This window comes from Pseudopipra pipra, chromosome 8, assembly GCF_036250125.1.
Source record: "Pseudopipra pipra isolate bDixPip1 chromosome 8, bDixPip1.hap1, whole genome shotgun sequence".
Lineage (NCBI taxonomy): Eukaryota > Metazoa > Chordata > Aves > Passeriformes > Pipridae > Pseudopipra > Pseudopipra pipra.
In genome coordinates this window covers 28,481,447-28,494,455 of record NC_087556.1, presented here as the reverse complement: position 1 = coordinate 28,494,455, position 13,009 = coordinate 28,481,447, and the positions used below count along the sequence as shown (strand labels likewise).

Below are 13,009 nucleotides of genomic sequence, written 5' to 3'. Positions count from 1 at the left end.
ATGCACTTTGTTTAAAATGTATTTTCCTGTAATAGAAATTTATTATTTTCCTCATTAATAATAATATTTTATAAACATTTCTTATTTTTTCATGTGAATTTTTCAACAAGTATTCAGTGTTTTAATAAACTTTCATCTGAAAACATCCATAATCCCATTTTTCAGCTGAGGGAGTTTCTCACAAGATCTATTACAGAAGTTTCCCGACTGCATTTCAGGTGGAAGAATTACACAAATGTTCCATAAGCTTTCCCAGAGTATGTGTGAACACACGGCTATCCTCCTCCTTTTCCTGAATACTGAATTTACAGTTTTTTCTTTTCTGTTTTTTCAAGAAACAGAATTTTTTAAAATATCTTATTTAGTGCATAATGGTTTAAAGTACCTTAAATCACCTGAAAAATCCACTAGCTATTAAATTTCCAAGTACTAAGATGCATTCATTTGTCTGTATTTAAGGCGAGAGATATGGCTTGGTTCTGTGCTTCTGACTAAGCAAGAAAGAAAATAAGAACTCTAAATTTATCTCTTCCTTTCTACTTTTTGAGACACAAATATGGTAGCATCTTTGGCTATACAAAGTTGAAAAGGAATGTTAGTTTAATTGATTCCTCTGCATCAAATTTTTTTTATATAATTCAATCAGTGTGTTTTCCCAATTTTACTTTAATAAATTTAGATAGTAATACCTTTTGCGGATTTTTTTTTAATGTTGATACTCACTTAACCTACTTGCAATTCTAAAGAAGTCAACACTTGATTGTGACAATGTTCAAAAGAATTTCCTATGCCACAAGCACAGTAAAAACTTTCACCAATTAGTGCAGGAAAAAAGGAGGGAAAAGCCAGAGCGCTGGTGCTCAAAGAGCCAGGCCTTGCGGCAAAGCTGTCATGTCGAGTGGATTGATCAACAGGACCGCAATTTCTAATGGCATGTTGTCATGAAAAGTCAGCCACGGGGAGCCACCTGCTTTACTCCTCCTAGACAGCTAGCGAAAGGAAGGGGAGAGAAAAAAAAAAAACACCCCGCTCTGTACCTAGTTCTGCCAGTCCCTTTTGCTAACAATTTTGGTAAGGGTCTCCTGATTTTTATTCAGTAGGAATATGTCAAATCTCCAACCGTATTATCCAGCCTCTAAGATTAGAGTAGCGCAGAAGGCTGATGTTCTTTTTATTTTTTTTTTTTGGGGGGGAGGAGAGGGTGAGGGGGAAGGAGGGAGAGGGAAAAGAGGATGAAAAAAAAATTATCTCTATCTCCCAAATACTTCTCAGATCAGAAAATACATCCGTCACATCTCCAAACCAACAAAGTTTGTCAACGGCTTACAACATACATCTAAGACATTCTGCAAGTCAAGAACAACACAGAGCATAGACCTTCTGCGCGCGGTTTTATTTCAGCACCACCCTCCTTCACCCTCACCAAATCATGAAAGCCTGCATTTGATGTGTGGTACTTGCTTTGTTTCAATTTAGTTTACCTCTAAAACTTTTCCGATCAGATCGTTTATCCCAGGATCACGGCATTGTTCAGTCCTGGAACCCTGTCTTAGCTGGCATGGCCAACATTTACAAATGAATTGCATAGGCAATTGTGCAAAACACTATGTTGAAGACAAAGATAACAGCTTCCTTGTTTTGCTGTTGGAATATTTGCTCGTGCTTGATGGAACATAATTAATACTTCAAGAACTTCCACCAACTTACCATTGAATAACAGTGCCAAACAGTCTGTCTTAATCACTCTCCAGGAATGTGCTAGTGTCGTTTTAACCCATGGTTCCCATTCCCACCACTCAAAGGACATGGAGATTTCCCTCTTTTAATATATATGAAAGCTAAATATATTACTTTCATTCTGTTATGCCTCCCAGAATTTACTGCAATTGCTGAGGAATTAAAGCCTATTTAAAAATATACTCTGACACTGCACTATAAGAGAAAATGGAAACACTGGACTTGGCCACATCTGTTTGGAAACCTCTTACAATTTTTAAGCCTTTTTCTAAAACTAAGTTTTCAATGATTGTTGGAACAGACATTTAATTTGGTTTCACTTGTACAAAAGATTTCATGTTTCATACCTGTTTGCTTAAGAAGATCCAAACCAAAACTGTATTGCACACTAATAGCTAATTTCAGTGATTTTTTGGGAAACAAACCAGAAAATTTGGGGAAAAAAATTTTTCCGACAACCCTCATCTATGTACAAAAGAAAAAAAAGTCAAATAAAAGTTAAAGAACTTTTAAGTTCATGAAACCAAACCCCACTTGGCATGCAAATCACGTACTGTAACCTTTTATCGGCGCAGCCTCTGGTCTCATCAGTCGATGAAATTCTCAGCCCGCGGCAACAGCTTAGCCGAGGGACGCAGACCAATGAGAAAATATTCATTGTGTTAGCATTTCAAATGGCGAGAAAGGAAGAAGAAGCGCTAACTGATCACTGCCCGTGGAATTAATTGGATATTCCAAGAATAATGTCTCTCACTGAAGATCCTTGGAGGCTGAACGCTAGTAGAGACCACATTTTGTGCGGCGCCTTCAAAAAGAGACCGCTTGGGGGTAGTGGACATATTAGGGTTTTAGCGCATTTCCCTAAAGGCCAGAAAATAATCAGATTCACTGAACCAAACTCGGCTAATCCATTCCATAATTATACACACAAATCCAATAAACTTTGCCACATTACTGGAAAATTAAACTATTACAGTGAAGCCTTTTGCTACTTTGAGAAAGTTTGAATTCCCGTTTTATCCAAGTGAAAAAAAAAGGGGGAAAACCACCTCTGCGAAAGTCAGAAGTTTTGGAGGTTGCACATGCAGGCGTACACGCTCACATAGATGCACACGCACTGGAGCCCAGAGGAAGAGTAAGGCTTAGCTGTAGTCTTCTCTTATGCTTAACGCCCAGGTAGGTGTCCCACAGCTTCCTTCCTTTATACAGAGAGGATTTACGTTTCAGCTTTATTGCACATAGCCCAAGCATATGCAATGACCCTGTCCAATATTAGTATAGCTTTCCTTAGGACACATCTTAATCTAACCTTTTCAAGACTCTTTTGCTTTCAGACTCAAAACAGCATAAAAAATGAGCATTGTTGTGGAGCGCTGAGAGATTGAACCAAGGCTCTGGCTTGGTCCAAAGCAGTAGCCCTCTGGATAAACAGCTGCTTCTGCAACTAGATAAGCTCCATAGACCAAAAGGTAATAGAGGAGGGGGGGAAAGAAAGAAAGAAGAAGGAGAGAAAAAAAAAGGAAGAAGAAAAAAATTGAGATTAGGAACCTTCCCAAATGTTGCATCTTTCCTATCGACCGCTGGCCTAGCGTGAGGTGTCAATTTTGACTCCAAAGAGAGCACACGAATTCGCAGCGGTCCCATTATGCGGTCTCTGTGCTCATTGTAAATTCTGTCAACGAAGTCAATCTTATTAACTTCCGCACTGGTTCACACATGACATTTTCTTCAATTTTCTTGCTGACATCAAAAACATCAATTAGCAGCCCGAAAATAGGAAGGAACGAATGACAGAGCCTGATAACGTCAACTATTTGAAGCCAAGGGTAAATCTATTCTCCAGTTCTGAATGCGTTCATTACAATTGCATTTTCAAAGAAGACCTCCAAATAGCAAAGAAAATTAAATTTATCATCTAGAAATGCCTAGAAATTGTTTTTTTAATCCTATGTCTATCTCTCAATCCCAGAGTGTAATACAAAGTATCGCAATTCAGTTTTATGATAACATGCCACAACTTTAATAGAAAGTTTATAAAATATGCAGCCCTTGCCATACTTCCTATCACATAACAACTACAAGGGGTGAGAAAAAATTTGTCCAACAGATTGTAGCGTTGCCTTGTCTGCTCCATCAGTTCTCATAGGCTGGGACAGCACTTACACACACACACATGCGCGCGCTCTCCTGATACATGCACACGCATCTCCCCCCCCCTTCCATCCATGCTTGTGAAGAATTTATGAGCTATGCAATATCCAGTGACTTTAAAACCCCAGCAAACACTACATTACCGGTGTGCGGGGGAAAGGTGCGCGCCAGAGCTGCCTTGCATTTGCATTCGCCCAACTCTTTTCATGTTTCAGAGAAAACAAACCCAACTCCCTGCCCAGGAAAGCAAAGGGAAAGTCCAACCAAAGACTTGACGTGAACTGTCAAGCACCAAGCACATGCATTCAATCAGCTGCCAGAACTTCCGCTTGCTGAACTCTCGCCCTCTTTTCATTTTATTGACATTTTCAAAAATAAATACATAAAAATAACCTCCCAGTAACACAGAAACAAGACACCCGTGTCAACACAACATGGTCCATTTGCTGCGCTCAGCAACAAGTTTCAAGAGAAAGGTAAGCGTGTTTAATGCGAGGTAAAAAAAATTGTAAGGCAATAAACCTGGTTTTGTGGTCTTTAAAGAAGCCCCGGCTTGCTTTACTTATTTATTTATTTGCTTTGCTGCTGTGCCTGCTTTGTGAACCACCGTTTCATGCTTGTATTACATCTCCTAGGGAGTGAATAAAAGCAAGTTTAGTGGTGACCAAAGACACTCACTCGGACTTAATGCAAACAGAAAGAGCAGCTACACCCTGATAAACAGATCACATTCCTTCAGCCCATTGATTTTTTGATCTTTTGACATTTTTTTAGTTGTTTCCATTCCCTTCCTTGTCTTTTCCTCAATGTCACAAAAGACAAAATGTCTCGGCAACTGATGCCTGGGCTATCTATTAGCTGTCAAGATGCCTTTTTTTTTTCCCCGGCACTGGCTAAGAAAGCACAAAACAGAAAGCTGAAAACTGGCAAGGAAACAAATTGCAGGAATCATATAATTTAATGGGCTCATCATATTCTGGGATTTTGGCTTTTCCACATCTGATCTCTCTGGTAAGCAGCTGGAAGGTGAAAGGGGGAAGGAAAAAAAGGTTACACTGAACGGGTTTCTGTAATTTTTGTTGCTACATGAAAAGAAACTAGAGAAGACAGAGGGGAGGAAAAACAGAAGAACTCCTGGGAGGTTTGGTGAGGTGCCTCCGTCTCTCTCGCAGTGTTTTCCTGCCCGCGCAGAGAAGTGAACTCGGCGCAGAATGAGCGTCTCAGCTCGGCCGTACTTGGGAGGGATGCTGGACATGGAACAGAGGCAGCTGGCGCTTGAAAAACTTGTACCATTAGTTTACAGCAGAAGAGAAAAGAAAAACTCTGAGACACTCATGACTGATGGTTAATCTGCCTGGTTTGTTTTTGGTGGTTTTTTTTTTTTATTTCTGAAATTTCATTTTGGACATTTTACTGTTTGCCACAACCCCTGCCAACTCTGATCAGAACGAAGGTGAAGCGCAGCTTATGTTTTATTTCCTATAATTTGCAGCAGATGATTGCAACCTGTGCTTAGAAGGCTTTTGATTGAAATGAATAAATTATTAGTCAGAAAACACAATCGTTTTAAAATACAAGCGAATCAGAATGAAACACACAACAAAATGGTCTATATTTAAGAAAAATAGTAAGTAAAATATAAAAAAATTCTAGGCAAACTATAAATCTTCAGAAGATAATTATGCAAAAATTCTCAGCGAATATTTGTGTTTGGTTTTGAATGCAAAACCTGCAAAAACCACCAGAGAAACTGCTTCTTTTGATTTTACAAGATTTCATAAAGCAAAGAAGTGAGTGGCACAAGAAAGATGAATTATTTTACAAGCAAATCTACCAGTGTCATTCAAGGAACAGACACTTTAAGCACAGAAGGGAGTGTAAAACAGAATGAATTTGTCCTGCGACAGCTTTTTTTATGTTGTTTTGCATTTGCAATTTCTAGGAATATGCCTTTTCAAGTTAGAGCCCAATCCTGGTAATCAATTACAAATGGGTGTTTTGAGTTTTGCCTGTGAAAGGGCTTCAGAGCCTCTGACTGCATTCAAACAAATCTGCTGGACCATGGGCAGGGAACGTGGTTTTGTCTTTTTTATCAAGTTTATATGTCTGACAAGAATCAACTCATTTTGCCAATGACATCGCTGTTTATCTTGATGTTGAAATTGCATCCACTTGGTAGAATGGAGATAAGGAAATTTGACAAAAAGAAAGAAAAGTGTAATATCTGTTATATGTAAAATATTTTCTCCAAAATATCAGGAGTACTAAATTATTTCTCCTAAAACCTGAAATACTGCACTGCATGCCAGGAATAAGCTTCCCCCCCCCTTAAATAAGTTCAAGTTTAACTCCAAGAAGCAGGTGCAGACTTTGAAATATTTTTATCAGCTTAAAATATATGAAGGAGAAGAAATCTGCAGAACAGCTAGTTCAGCTTCTTTGAAAGCATACCTTAACTTTGCTGTTTATAAGTAAAGTTCATTGGTGTCCAGGTAAACCCCTGGGCTTGAAAAGAAGAAACAGATTTTACAAAATACCCCTTCTATTTTATTTTCCCTTGTCGTTTCAGTCCGGAAATCCCAGCGATCATCCCTGCTATTCATGTGTTGATATTATCAGAGGTTTATAAAAAAAACATGTCTGATGAATTAAAACATGTGACTGGCCAACAGCAGCAGCCCAACTGACCACAGGTTAGTGAGGGGGATGAACTATGGTTATGTTTTTTTAAACCCCACGCTGTCCTTGGAACGGAGGCTGCATTCGGCTCCATTAGATACAGCTACGGTGCTCTTGATCTATTATTTACAAAGAAAAACCCTTCACTACTTAAGTGGCCCCTTCTACTTCAGCCTTCAATTTCAGCTGCATCAAACAACTTGGAAAGGGGGGGGGGGGGGCGAATGAGAAGGGAGGGAGGAAAACTTGAGTTTATAATATAATTCTATGCAAAAGAAAATTATATTTGAGTAAAAAAATTCAGCATGCCTGGAATAAGGTTTTGCATCCAAACTGCAGAGCTGTCAGCTTCATCCAGAAAAACTAAAATGATAATAACCTTACTTTTTAATAAAACTATGTGACGTTTTAAGGTAGAATTTATACACAGATGCACAAAACAATTTATCTCCTCTTTAAAAAGATGAAAGACTGAATAAGATTTCCAGGACTTCTCATTGTAAAAATCACCATATTTCATTAAAATATAATTTTGCACTAAATTCTGTAATTATCAAGACTATTCTTGAAGTCATACTGCATTCAATCTAATTAGAAAGCTTAGATCTCACCTTTGTACTGAACTTTCAACTCTCTGATGCCAATTAGAAACTATTTTAAATGAATTTCCCAATTAAACTGACTCCTGTGATCAATTCTGACAGAAGATAAAACCCAGAATTTTTTTTTTTTTGGGGGGGGGGGAGGAAAAAAGAGAGGCATAGAGATGTACAGCCTATCTGTATTTCTGAAAATATTTTGAATGGTTTTTGCATCCTTATTATGATGAATATCTCATCTCCTATTCCTGGAACATCCTCTCAGAAATGGCTTATATCAAAAGTGTTTAAACTGCAATTAGTATTGTTTCATTATTCAGCACGTTTCCATTTGCAATAAATAGCTTGTTTTATTACACTCTATATTTGGTTCTCATGTTATAAACTATCACATTAGATGAATTATAAATGTAAACTATTAACAGTTTAGATTCTTTTAAGTTGTTATCAATTTCAGGCTTTTGACAGCTTAAAGGAAATTCTGTAAGCATACCTCCTCTCCTCTAGAAAACGACTCCTATAAAGCTAACAGCCACCTCACAATTAATAAATGGCTGTATCCTCTTCTGGTGAAGAACAAAATTAACTGAAGTTTCCTATATAAAAGACCATATAATTAACATTAGTAAAATGTGGCAAGATATTCCGACAGCCTAATTATATCAATGAGTCATCTAACTCCTGTTTGTATCAATTCAATTTATCTTCATTTCAATCAATGCAGCCTGACGGATAGGTATCATTAGAAGTGACAAAGCATCACGCTGCAGAAAAATGCAGGACAAGGCGATATCCCAGATAAGGCAGCCTGAGACCTTCTAGCGCTGCGTAGCTGGAAATGACTCCTTGTATACACATCATTGCCTTCACTAAGGGTGTCTACAAGTTATCATTAGACACATTCATTGTTAAAGACTAACCAGGTCAGTGTTTCTGATCAGGTTGCAAATTAGACCAATTGAAGTGTTCTTAACCTACAGACTGGTGTCAGTAAGGACCTAACGGTGCTGAAGCTACATAGTAATGTGTGCCGAGCACATCACCATTACTGCACATTTCATGCTGAACAAAAACAGATTTAAGCTAAACATTTGGGAAGGGGTGTGTATAGAGAATACAAATTATACAGGCGACATAATTAATTTGTTTTAGTGCAATTTTGAGGCAAACCAATTGTTCAATGGCAAATATATTAATCAAAAGTGCAGACTTGGGCAATGAGAGCATTAGAGGTGCAGATAAACATGTCATTATAAAGCCAAGGAACCAACATGCATTTCTATTTCAAATTATAATCCTGCTGGCTTTCCATATAATAGTTAAATAACAGTTTTCAGAAATACAAATGATGACTAAATGAGGGGTTTAAAGTCTGATCTAGCATGAGAATTATACTTGGCTGAAAAAGCTGATGTTGGGAAGGAGGGGGGAAGAGTAAAATGGTTTCACTTTTGACACTTATCATATTTTCCTCCATTCTATTTTCCTGAATGAATTCTAGAGGCAAGTGTTGCATCCTGCCTGCTCTTGTCAGTGGGGCATGGCACACTAGTCAAACCAAACCCACAGAGCACCAACCTATAGAAAATACCTGCACAAAGTTAGGCTTTTGTTTTTCATGTAATAAACTAGCATGCAAAGCATTCACTCAAAGCATGTAAGCTATCGGTGCTTCCCTGCTTGACTGCTATATGTTGGATAAAAAGGCATTGCTGTTGATGGGTTATTAAAGGACATTTATTTGGAGAACTTCCTCCTGAGTTACTTTGAACAGATATAACAGTTAATAGGTGTAGGGTTGGTTGAAAGCATATAGTCAAAATAATTAAAAACACACAAGAAAAAAATCACGCAGGATGCACAAGACTCTGCAATATAGCAATTCACTAAAGAAGTCTGGTATATGAATTTACGGATTTGGTGTTGCTTTTTAAAAAAAAAAATATCCCCATCAGCAAACAACAGAGATCTCCATGTCAATCACATATTTTCTAATCACTGCACAGAAGTAGGGACTTTGTACAGAGAGCATGTCCATTAATCAATATGCAAAGAATACATTGTCTCAAGAGTATGTATTTATGGTTATAAGTTAAGATGATTATGCAGCATGAATTTCTGAGCTGGAAAACTCTTTATCGGTTAACAAACAGGAAGCAATCCTCAATTTAGAGCCATGTGCAGTTTTGTCCTTAAAGGCTACTTTAAGAATTCAAGTAGAATTAAGCTGAAATGAGTGACAAGGTGGAGAGGACATGGGACACTGCAAGACAAGCAGTGACCAGCTGGAGCATTTCAGGTCAGCTGATAAGCAAATGGTATAAAACATCTGACCTGGGTAATTATAACTGATAAATGCAAGGAAATAATAACCTTGTATGTGCACTCAAAGCTGTCCTGGGGTTACCGTAATGCTCTGTGTCAGTCTCTGTCAGGTGTACAAGGGCTATGCTGAACAGCCCAGCAAAACCCACAGGAGGAGCCCCTCAACTGGGATCCAAACCCTCAAGCTGATGAGTTTGGACCATACTAGAGCAGATTTGATTAGGAGTCATCAAGAAAGGCTTCTAGTATTCACCCCACACTCCAAAACCATCCCCATTTTATGATTACTGTTGAGCAACGCCAATTTTTCCCTCTATAGAATTCTGTTTGTATAAGCACACTGGCTGCAAGTTTAAAAAAAAATGGAACAACCACAACTCCAAGTAAAACACAGAACAGAAGAAGAAGGAAATTAGAAAGTATCTTGCTAATTAAAAAAATAATTAAGTAAAAGCTTTTCAGACAAACTGACTCAAATTCTGAATGAGCTGCTTCGCAGTTTAGAGAGTCCGAGCCAAATGACGGTTACAAGCTGAAAACAAGTGTTATTACAGACTACTATCTAGACATGGGCCAAGCTAAACAAGGCTTTGAACATCTCCAGACAATGCTCTGAATGTGAACCTGATCCAAACTCTACCACTTGTTCTCATCTCAAATTCAACTCAAAACCAGAAAAACCTGGATGCTTTAACACGCACTTTCAGAATTTTATTCTGAATACAATGAGCATAAATATACACAAGCCAAAATAAACCAGTGAGCCAGGATCTTGAAAAGTAACCTGGAAAGAAAAATAAAGATTGGAATGGATCTTTTTTTAAGCAGTTGTCCAGAGGAGGACTGCACATACACATGCGCTGCTTGTCTGTCTACAGACTGCATGTGCAGTCAATTGCTATTACATATCTGCACACATAACAGCAAATTTCAATGGCTCTTTTGTAACACAGCTTAAACTTATTCAAGCCTTGGTTTTCATGTGTTTACAACCTGGCCTCTAACTTTTGCTCTGAGGTGAAATATAGCTGGGCAACATCTGTTTCCAGCAATATTAAATTATTATTAAAAATGTTTTAAATAAATTAGAATTAATGTGTTTGGGTTTTTTCAGAGAAACTAGTTGCTCTCTGTGGTGAGATGGGCTCTCAAGTATTAGGAAAACTGGTATAGCCTAGATTACAACCCTTTTTCTATGGAAAACAGAGGCAGTACCACTGTCTCTTCCATCACCCCTCTGCGCTGAGCCAGATGGACAATCTACCAATAAATACACAGCTCTTGAAATTTCTGCTGACACTGTACCTACACAAAGGAAGAGTGGAGGCAGTCTAGACCTAGAAGTTGTACAACGGCAAAGGATCTAAGGGGCAATTCTCCTTAAAGAAGGTGGCATTGCCAAAGGTCCCTCCTTTCTCCTTAAGCCACCTTCTCAGTATGTGAGAATCTTCTCATCTTAAAGAAACTCATGTTCTCAACACTTCTGCCCCGCAGGGAAGGCCGCTATTCCCAATTTACTCAAAGGACACAAGACATGAGGAAGACCATGTAATTTACCTCATCTGGCCATCAGTGGAGCATGATCCCAAACCCACATCTGGAGCTAACACCCTAGGAGCCAGTCAATGAAAGTAATTATGTGTCTGACCTCAAACAAATAGTAGGAACTCACTGTTTAAAAATTAGTTCTTTCTCTTGTTCTCTTATCATGGAAATAAAGTATAACAAGATTTATCCACGGGCAGGCTGAATGCAGTTATTTCTGTAGACAAGATAAAGCTTTGAGCCTTAACTGATGTGTAATATTTAAATATGGTCAAAAATCCAGTTGCTATCCCAGAGCAACCTGATATCCTCCCTTTCTTCCTATTTTCTCCCTCCCCCAAAAGTCCAATTGTTCTGAGGGGATGGAGATTAATGATATTCATACTTCAATAACAGCTACAGGGAAAAAATAAGCAAATATATTACAGGACTCAAATTACAGTAGTAAGAAAATACATCATGCTGTGATATAGAGATATAAATGAATTAATCCTGACATCTGCTTCTTTTGCAGAGGAATTAGTCATAGGTTGAAGCTGACCTTGCAAGAAGCGTGCAAGGTGACCAACTAAGAACGTGTAAGCAGTGCCCACTGCTCTCCCACATTATGGAGACAGTGCTTTTCAACCTCCTAAATCACACTACAGTCTTGCACAGGGTGTACACCAAAGGTCACCCCACTTTGTACACTGAACCAGCAGGCAATTGCACTAAGAGCTACCGGGCAGTGAGTGCATTTGGTGCAGCACAGATAATCCAAAGATCAGACAGGTACCTTGAGACCCAACTCAGCTATAGCCTGTAGCAGCAGCCCAGTGGATTGTCACACAGTCAATTTCTCTCTAAATTTTGGGGTTTTTTCTGAGCTTAGAGGAATGTTTTATCTGCAACTGCAACAACATGCAAGAGATTACCATGACAAAAGCTATTCTCATCTGGTCAGGTGTCTTTTTTTTCACAACTCATCATGGTGCTTTCTGGCATTAAGACACTTGTCAAAGCATCTTCGTGGCGTATCTCCACACTTTAAAATCAAATCTTCATGTACAAGTTTGGGCCAACAGTTGAAAGGCAAACAAAGGCAGCAATCCTAGCAGGTTACAATGCTCTTGCCATATGCTTCCCTTCAGGCTCACATTTCTGCAAGATGTGAACTAGTTGTCAGTAAGGTAGAACTGCTGATTGTATGCTAGGATTAATACATGTATTGAGGAACTCTGTACCTCCACAGCATTTCACTAATATTTTTAAAGAAAATACATTACCATGGAAGGAAATGTGGTTCCTGCATAAACAGAAGAGCTATTTTTCAGAAAGATTTTAGAATCAGACACACATTGCACGCCTGAAAAATAAACCCACACTCAAGAGACTTTTCTTAGTGAGCACCAATGTCTTACAAGGACAAAGAAATCCTGTTTTTAATGAACTCTCTAAGTAAGTTTTTACATAATATATTTTTAAAAGTGAATAAACCTGTTTTAACGTGATAGCTTCTGTAGGGCTCAAGAGACATTCTAGTCTATTGTGTCGACGGATTAACTCTATTCACCAAGAAAGAGTATACCAACATGTTCCATTATGCCCAACAACTGCAGAGATCCTCACAAATGAATGGTGTGCTTACATATGTGTGCTGAATCATCAAATGCCCTTTAGAGCAAGGAGAACCTGCAGCTCTAACTTCAGCCTTTGCTGTGCAAGTTACTTAAGGCCTTGCTGTTGCAAAATGCGAGTCACCCTCGTGGAGACTCCCAGCTCAAAGGACGTTCCCAGCCCATGGGCTCTGCTGGAGAAAACAACCACAGCTCAGGATAGCACCACGCTGCTGCCCACCCTGCAACTCCACCACATGTAAGTAAACCTCAAGCACAATCTACTGGAATCTAACCTGCTGAACTGTCGTACCCTCACAACCTCTTCCAGCTCAGAAACAGGGGTGTAGCCCCTTCTCCATGGAGCAGTATGGGAGC

General features: G+C 38.7%; 1 protein-coding gene and 1 long non-coding RNA gene across 41 annotated transcripts in view; one reads left to right on the top strand and one right to left on the bottom strand.

Moving 5' to 3' along the window:
- TCF7L2 (transcription factor 7 like 2) overlaps nt 1-13,009 on the bottom strand; it is a 176,329-nt gene that overhangs the window by 45,023 nt on the left and 118,297 nt on the right. The window lies entirely within an intron of this gene.
- On the top strand, nt 4,138-11,396 carry LOC135418239 (uncharacterized). 2 transcript variants are annotated; one of them, XR_010432355.1, is made up of 3 exons: nt 4,138-4,364; nt 6,458-6,581; nt 10,986-11,396. It is a non-coding gene; the product is annotated as an uncharacterized LOC135418239 (long non-coding RNA). The 2 variants fall into 2 exon arrangements; XR_010432356.1 differs by lacking the exon at nt 10,986-11,396 and having other exon boundaries at nt 6,458-6,803.